This window comes from Gorilla gorilla, chromosome 1, assembly GCF_029281585.2.
Source record: "Gorilla gorilla gorilla isolate KB3781 chromosome 1, NHGRI_mGorGor1-v2.1_pri, whole genome shotgun sequence".
Taxonomy (NCBI): domain Eukaryota; kingdom Metazoa; phylum Chordata; class Mammalia; order Primates; family Hominidae; genus Gorilla; species Gorilla gorilla.
In genome coordinates this window covers 125,820,465-125,829,074 of record NC_073224.2, presented here as the reverse complement: position 1 = coordinate 125,829,074, position 8,610 = coordinate 125,820,465, and the positions used below count along the sequence as shown (strand labels likewise).

The 8,610-nt window shown below is 44.1% G+C and overlaps 1 long non-coding RNA gene across 1 annotated transcript; it reads right to left on the bottom strand.

Moving 5' to 3' along the window:
• Positions 1 to 618: 618 nt before the first annotated feature.
• LOC129525328 (uncharacterized) lies at positions 619 to 8,607 on the bottom strand. The gene is made up of 2 exons (XR_008669544.2): positions 8,398 to 8,607; positions 619 to 1,639 (listed from the first exon to the last, which is right to left on the bottom strand). It is a non-coding gene; the product is annotated as an uncharacterized lncRNA (long non-coding RNA).
• Positions 8,608 to 8,610: the final 3 nt, after the last annotated feature.

Here is an 8,610-nt window from a genome sequence, read left to right as displayed (position 1 = left end):
AGCTGAGATTACAGGGACCTGCCACCACACTCAGCCAATTTTTGCGTTTTTAGTAGAGATGAGATTTCACCATGTTGGCCAAGCTGGTGTTGAACTGCTGACATCAAGTAATCTACCTGCTTCAGCCTCCCAAAGTGCTGGGATTACAGGCATGAGCCATTTTGCCTGGATTGTAATATTGATTCTTTCAGTCTGAGAGCATAGTATTTTTCTCCATCTATTTAGATCCTCTTTTTATTTATTTATTTATTTATTTATTTATTTTTATTTTTTTATTTTTTTTATTTTTTAGTATTTATTGATCATTCTTGGGTGTTTCTCGTGGAGGGGGATTTGGCAGGGTCATAGGACAATAGTGGAGGGAAGGTCAGCAGATAAACGAGTGAACAAAGGTCTCTGTTTTTCCTAGGCAGAGGACCCTGCGGCCTTCCGCAGTGTTTGTGTCCCTGGGTACTTGAGATTAGGGAGTGGTGATGACTCTTAAGGAGCATGCTGCCTTCAAGCATCTGTTTAACAAAGCACATCTTGCACCGCCCTTAATCCATTTAACCCTGAGTGGGCACAGCACATGTTTCAGAGAGCACGGGGTTGGGGGTAAGGTTATAGATTAACAGCATCCCAAGGCAGAAGAATTTTTCTTAGTACAGAACAAAATGGAATCTCCTATGTCTACTTCTTTCTACACAGACACAGCAACAATCTGATTTCTCTATCTTTTCCCCACATTTCCCCCTTTTCTATTTGACAAAACCGCCATCGTCATCATAGCCCGTTCTCAATGAGCTGTTGGGTACACCTCCCGGAGGGGGCGGCGGCCGGGTGGGGGCTGCCCCCCACCTCCCTCCCGGATGGGGCGGCTGGCCGGGCAGGGGCTGCCCCCCACCTCCCTCCTGGACGGGGTGGCTGCCGGGCGGAGACACTCCTCACTTCTCAGACGGGGCGGCTGCAGGGCGGAGGGGCTCCTCACTTCTCAGACGGGGCGGCCGGGCAGAGATGCTCCTCACCTCCCAGACAGGGTCACGGCCGGGCAGAGGCGCTCCTCACATCCCAGAAGGGGCGGCGGGGCAGAGGCGCTCCCCACATCTCAGACGATGGGCGGCCGGGCAGAGATGCTCCTCACTTCCTAGACGGGATGGCGGCCGGGAAGAGGCGCTCCTCACTTCCCAGACTGGGCAGCCAGGCAGAGGGGCTCCTCACATCCCAGATGATGGGCGGCCAGGCAGAGACGATCCTCACTTCCCAGACGGGGTGGCGGCCGGGCAGAGGCTGCAATCTCGGCACTTTGGGAGGCCAAGGCAGGCGGCTGGGAGGTGGAGGTTGTAGCAAGCCGAGATCATGCCACTGCACTCCAGCCTGGGCAACATTGAGCACTGAGTGAACGAGACTCCGTCGGCAATCCTGGCATCTCGGGAGGCTGAGGCTGGCAGATCACTCGCAGTTAGGAGCTGGAGACCAGCCCGGCCAACACAGTGAAACCCCGTCTCCACCAAAAAAATACGAAAACCAGTCAGGCGTGGCGGCGCGCGCCTGCAATCCCAATCACTGGGCAGGCTGAGGCAGGAGAATCAGGCAGGGAGGTTGCAGTGAGCCGAGATGGCGGCAGTACAGTCCAGCTTCCGCTCAGCATCAGAGGGAGACCCTGGAGAGAGAGGGAGAGGGAGACCGTGGGCAGAGGCAGAGGCAGAGAGGCAGAGGCAGAGGCAGAGGCAGCTAGATCCTCTTTTATACTTTCCAATAAAGTTTTATAATGTTCTCTATATACTTTTTCTCTTGTATTTCTTTGTTTGATCTAGGTATATTTTAGTTTTTATTGCTATTGCATATGCCATCTTAAAAATATTTTATAATTGCTGATTTATTATGATAAAATTGATTTTAGTATATTGATCTTGTAGTCACATCCTTGTTGAAATTTTTTGTTAGTTTAAATAGTTTGAGATTCTTTTGGATTTTTTTCTGCAGAGAATCATATCCTGTGTAAGGGCAGTTTTGTTTGCTCCCTTATGATTTTATACCTTTAATATCTTTTTCTTAACTTGTACTGGTTAGGAACTCTAGAATAGTGTCCAGTAGAAGCAATGATAGGCATCTTTGTCTTGATCCTAATGTAAAAGGAGTTTTTTTAATGTTTCACTGTTAAGTAAAAGTTGCTATAGGTTTTGGTAAACACCTTTTATTAGCAAGAAGAAGTTCATTCTATTCCAAGTTGGCTACGAGTTTTTGTTTGTTTGTTTGTTTGTTTGTTTGTTTGTTTGTTTTTTTGAGATGGAGTCTCACCCTGTTGCCCAGGCTGGAATGCAATGGTGCGATCTCGGCTCACTGCAACCTCCGCCTCCCAGGTTCAGATGATTCTCCTGCCTCTGCCTCCTGAGTAGCTGGGATTACAGATGCCTGCCACCACGCCCAGCTAATTTTTGTATTTGTAGTAGAGATGGGGTTTCACCATGTTGGCCAGGCTGGTCTTGAACTCCTGACCTCAGGGGATCCACCTGCCTTGGCCTCCCAAAGTGCTGGGATTACAGGTGTGAGCCACCACACCCGGCCAAATCTTGGTGATATATTATATATCATACATTATATATTTACATATTTTCTATATATATATGTGATATATATTATATATCAAATAGTACATATGTGTTAAAGAGAAAAAACCATACTATTTCAGGATATACAAATATATGCTATATATATATGACATATCACATATATCATATAAAAAGTCATATTTTTTCATATACTAATATAGTTATGTTTTTTCTCCTTCACTCTGATAATGTAGTGGATTGCTAGCACTTTCTAGTTTACCTATTAAAGAGGCCATTTATAGGCCTGTTTGCTGTGTGGGTGGTTTTGATGGGAACAAGACGGAAAGAAGAGTTCAGTTACGAGGCTACTAAGGTTGTATAAATGAGAGATTATTGTGTCTTGGATTGGTGTGGAGGTAAGAGAGATGGAAAGAAGTAGTCAGTTTAAAAATATATTTTAGATTTGCTGATGGGTTGCAGTAAGGTAAGGAGTAGATGGAGAATAAAGGGAAAGGAAAGAAAAGACTCAAAGATGAGTTCTAAATTTCTGGAGATTTTTCTTTAAAAATTGTGGTAAAAAATATATAACATAAAATGTAACAATTTAGAACTATTTTTACGTATACAGTTCTGTGGTAGTAAGTACATTCACATTATTGTGCAACCATTGCCACCATCTATCTCCAGAACTTTTTTCATTTTCCCAAACTGAAACTCACTATGCATTAAACAATAACTCCCCATTCTCTCCTCCTCCTAGCCCCTCCCAGCCCAGACAATCACCAATCTATTTTCTGTCTGTATGAATTTGACTACTCTAAGTACCTCATATAAGTGCAATCACACTATTTGTCCTTTTATAATTGATTTATTTCACTTAGCATAATGTTTTCAAGGTTTATTTATGTTGTAGCAAGTGTCAGGATTCCCTTCCTTTTTTATTTTTGAGATGGAGTTTTGCTCTTATTGCCCAGGCTGGAGTGCAATGGCACAATCTTGGCTTACTGCAAACTCCGCTTCCCAGGTTCAAGTGATTCTCCTGCCTCAGCCTCCCGAATACCTGGGATTACAGGCATGTGCCACCACGCCGGGCTAATTTTTTGTATTTTTAGTAGAGACGGGGTTTCACCATGTTGGCCAGGCTGGTCTCGAACTCCTGACCTGAGGTGATCCACCCACCTCGGCCTCCCAAAGCGCTGGGATTACAGGTGTGAGCCACCGTGCCCGGCCAGGATTCCCTTCCTTTCAAAGGCTGAATCATATATATATATATGTACACACACACACACACACACACACATATATATATATATATACACATACACATATATACCAAATTTTGCTTGTTTATTCATCCATTGATAAGACACTTGGGTTGCTTCCATATTTTGGCTATTGTGAATAATACTGCTATGGAACATGGGTATACCCATATTTCTTCAAGCTGTTTCAATTATTTTATGTTTAATTTTTTGAGGAAATGCTGTACCATTTTCCACTGCCTCCCCTCCCCTCCCCGCCCTTCCCCTCCACTCCCCTCTCCTCTCCTCTTCTTTCTTTTTGAGATAGAGTCTTGCTCTGTTGCCCAGGCTGAAGTGCAATGGCATGATCTCAGCTCACTGCAACCTCTGCCTCCTGAGTTCAAGCAATTCTTCTGCCTCAGCCTCCTGAGTAGCTGGGATTATAGGCATGCACCACGAGGCCCAGCTAATTTTTGTATTTTTAGCAGTGATGGGGTTTCACCATGTTGGCCAGGCTGGTCTCGAACTCCTGACCTGAGGTGATCCCCCCGCCTTGGCCTCCCAAAGCTCTGGGATTACAGGTGTGAGCCACCGTGCCCGGCCAGGATTCCCTTCGTTTCAAAGGCTGAAATATATATATATATGTATATATGTATATGTATATATGTGTGTATATATATATATATATACACACATACCAAATTTTACTTGTTTATTCATCCATTGATAAGACACTTGGGTTGCTTCCATATTTTGGCTATTGTGAATAATACTGCTATGGAACATGGGTATACTCATATTTCTTCAAGTCGTTTCAATTATTTTATGTTTAATTTTTTGAGGAAATGCTGTCCCATTTTCCACAGCCTCCCCTCCCTTCCCTTCCCCTCCCTTCCCCTCTCTTCCCCTCCCCTCCCTTCCCCTCCCCTCTGCTCCCCCTCCTCTCCTCTCCTCTCCTGTCTTTTTGAGATGGAGTCTTGCTCTGTTGCCAAGGCTGAAGTGCAATGGCGCGGTCTCAGCTCACTGCAACCTCTGCCTCCTGAGTTCAAGCAATTCTGCCTCAGCCTCCTGAGTAGCTGGGATTATAGGCATGCACCACAAGGCCCAGCTAATTTTTGTATTTTTAGCAGTGACGGGGTTTCACCATGTTGACCAGGCTGCTCTCAAACTCCTGACCTCAGTGATCTGCCACCTTGGCCTCCCAAAGTGCTGGGATTACAGGTGTGATCCACCATACCTAGCCAGCTACACCATTTTATATTCCTACCAGGAATGTACAAGAATTACAAGTTTCTCCACACCGTCACCAAACTTGTTATTTTCTGGTTTCTATACATATACATATACATATACATATACATATACATATACATATACATATACATATAATATATATATAATACCCATCCTACTAGTTGTGAAGTAGTATCACATTGTGGTTTTAATTTGGATTTCCTTGATGATTAGTGATCTTGAGCATCTTTTACTTGTGCTTATTGGTCATTTGTGTATCTTTGGAGGAATTCAAGTCCTCTGCCTATTTTTAAATTAGGTTGCTTTTTTGTTGTTAAGTTGTAGGAGTTCTTTATGTTTTTCTGGATACTAATCCCTTATCTGATATATGATTTGCAAATCTTTTCTTCCATCACATGGCGTACCTTTTCACTCTGTAGATAGTGTCCTTTAATGAACTGTTTTTAATTTTGATGAAGTACAATTTATCTATTTTTTCTGGCTTTAGGTTTCACTTCAATAAATAGTAGTTACAATTGTTATCATTATTCCTTCTTTGCTTTAGTGGGAAAAGGAGATAGGGGAAGGAAGAGATGGAAGGAGACAAAAATGCATTCTCACTAGATTTGGGCATATTTACAGAGAAGCAGTGAAATTAACAGTAATTTTTTTTTTTTTTTTTTGAAATGGAGTCTTTCTCTGTTGCCCATGCTGGAGTGCAGTGGTGCAATCTCGGCTCACTGCAACCTCCGCCTCTCAGGTTCAAGCAATCCTCGTGCCTCAGCCTCCCCAGCTGGGATTACAGGCGTGCAGCACCAAGCCTAATTTTTGTATTTTTAATAAAGACGGGATTTTGCCATGTTAGCCAGGCTTGTCTCGAACTCCTGAGTTCAAGTAATCTGCCCGCCTCGGCCTCCAAAAGTGCTGGGATTACAGGCATGAGCCACTGCATCCGGCCAAATTAACAGTAATTTAGTCAACAATAAATATTTATTCAGCATTGCCTATATTCCAGACACTGCTCTTAGCAATGGAGATATAAAATGAGAAAACATATCTGTAACATTATGCTTTGGAAAGATAATTCTAGTGACAGCTTAGAGACTTGGAGACAGGAGAGATTCGAGGACAGGAGATGGGTTCAAAGGTTATTGAAATAGTAGTCATATGAGATGAAGGTCTGAACTAAGTAGCAGTGGGGATGGAGAGCTGGGGAAAGATCTGAGACATTCCTGAGGGGGAATCAAGAGAGTCTAGTGATTAGATGTGACAGGAAAGAATGGGGGGAAAGCACAGGCAATCCTGAGACTTCTAGTTTTAAAGAATAGAATTGATCAGGTTAGCTATGACTTTGCAAAGAGTAAAGTCCCGAGGTAAGGAGATACAGAGCAGCTAAATTGTAAGGGATTGGGGTTTATGTTAAGGTGTGGAACAAGGGATATCAAGTGAGTAGTTTTTTTTTTTTTTAAGTAATCTGGAGCTGGGGTATTCTGTGCTTATGGATTCCACTGAACTCTAAAATCTCAGTCCAGGTACTTTAGCACCCACGAATTAATTAGACAATTGAGGGCAATGAATATAAAAGCTCTATATTCCATCGTTAATCAGAAATGAAATCATTAAATTCTGTTAAAAACACATATTTGCGGCTGGGTGTGGTGGCTCATGCTTGAAATCCCAGCACTCTGGGAGGCCGAGGCGGGCAGATCACCTAAGGTTGGGAGTTCGAGACCAGCCTGACCAACATGGAGAAACCCCAACTCTACTAAAAATACAAAATTAGCTGGGCGTGGTGGCGCATGACTGTAATCCCAGCTACTCAGGAGGCTGAGGCAGGAGAATCGCTTGAATCCAGGAGGCAGAGGTTGCGGTGAGCCGAGATCGTGCCATTGCACTCCAGCCTGGGCAACAATAATGAAATTTCATGTCAAAAAAAAAAAAAAAAACAAGAAAAACGTGTATTTGTGGCCAGTCACAGTGGCTCATGCCTGTAATCCCAGCACTTTGAGAGCCCAAGGTGGGTGGATCACCTGAGGTCAGGAGTTCGAGACCAGCCTGGCCAAAAAGGCAAAACCCCGTCTCTACTAAAAATACAAAAATTAGCCGGGCATGGTGGTGCACACCTGTAGTCCCACCTACTCGGCAGGCTGAGGCAGGAGAATCGCTTGAATACGGGAGGCAGAGATTGCAGTGAGCCACTTACTGTGGAGGATACAGGTTAGAGAGCATTAATTTCTAATGGCCCCATTTGGTATAGTTTCATAGGAAAGCTCTGAAACTATAATGTAGAAAGGAACTAAACTGCCTCCTTTTCTTTTTTGTAAGGTTCCTGCCTATGCCGGATTTCTTACCAGAGTTTGTTAAGTCTGCTCAACAGCTAAGGGAAGGAGGCTAAGAGTAAGTTTCATTCCGCTGTCTTGGCTTTAAAAGTTTGGTTTGGACTGTAGCATTGGATATGGCCTTGTTTCCAGTATATACTTCAGTATTAAAAAAAACAGAAAAAGGTTTTTAAAAACATAATTATGACTCCATAATCTGCCATGGGAAAGATTGCTTTCAGTTACTTTCTATGAGAACCCTAACCTAGGCATTATCATTCTTTTTCACCTGCTCAGATTTTCAATTTATGTCAGAAAACCCATGTTAATGTCGAACCTGCCCCTGCCTCAGAGTAACCTGGTTTAACGTCTTGGGGCTTGTTGCATTATCAGCAATAATTGTCTTGCCAGTGTCACAGTCACTGAAGGAGCAAACAAGGTAACAGATGCAAACGCCCTTTGAAAAGTTCACTACATATAAGTGAACCATCACTATTATTCTCAAAGTCTTATTTACAACCTTGGATGGCTGAATGAGCATAAGATGGCCAGACTTCACTGTTCCTAGTAAGTTTTCCATGGCCTCTGCTTTAGGAGAAAAAAATTTCCTCACATCCAGTCTTTGCTTTGTTGACTGCTCAACACCCTCGTCTCGCTTGCTTTTCTGAGAGTGACCTTGACAGCATCCCTCCAAAGAGAAGGGTATTTCCCTTATATAGACATGCAGGTGCAGTCCCACCAAAATTTATTGAACTCCAAGCTAGAACAAAAGGTGGAGGTGCACCGATGAAGAAACAGGGCCTCTGCCTTCAGGAGCTTACAAGGCCATTAACAGAGAGTGATATTGATCTTATGCAAATGGCAGTTGCCGCCTACTTGCAGAAGAGCAGGGGCTACAGCCAAGCAGCAGGGGGCAGAAGAGGCTCGAGCTCGGCTCTGGAGGCCGATCTGGCCAAAGCCAGGATAGAAGCTCCCGTGACCATTCGTGTGTGCGACTTGGAAGGCAGCCCTTCTGCCACTCCCCTTTCTTAAAGCCCAGAGCAAATAAAAGATCCTTTTCTACTACAGTAGATATACCTGTAGTCAGGACTTTGAACTCACAGCTATTCGCCGCACCATTCCCTCTTAAGGAACTACTGCGCCCTCCAGCGGAAGAACAGCGGCGGAACTCCACAGCGGCAGCTAAAATCCCTGAACGCTTTAAAGTCCTTCTCCTCAAGATACTCGGCTGCGTCTGGCCCCGCCCCTCACTGAGTTCCGCCCCGGGCGCAACCTCATCTTATGGCACCG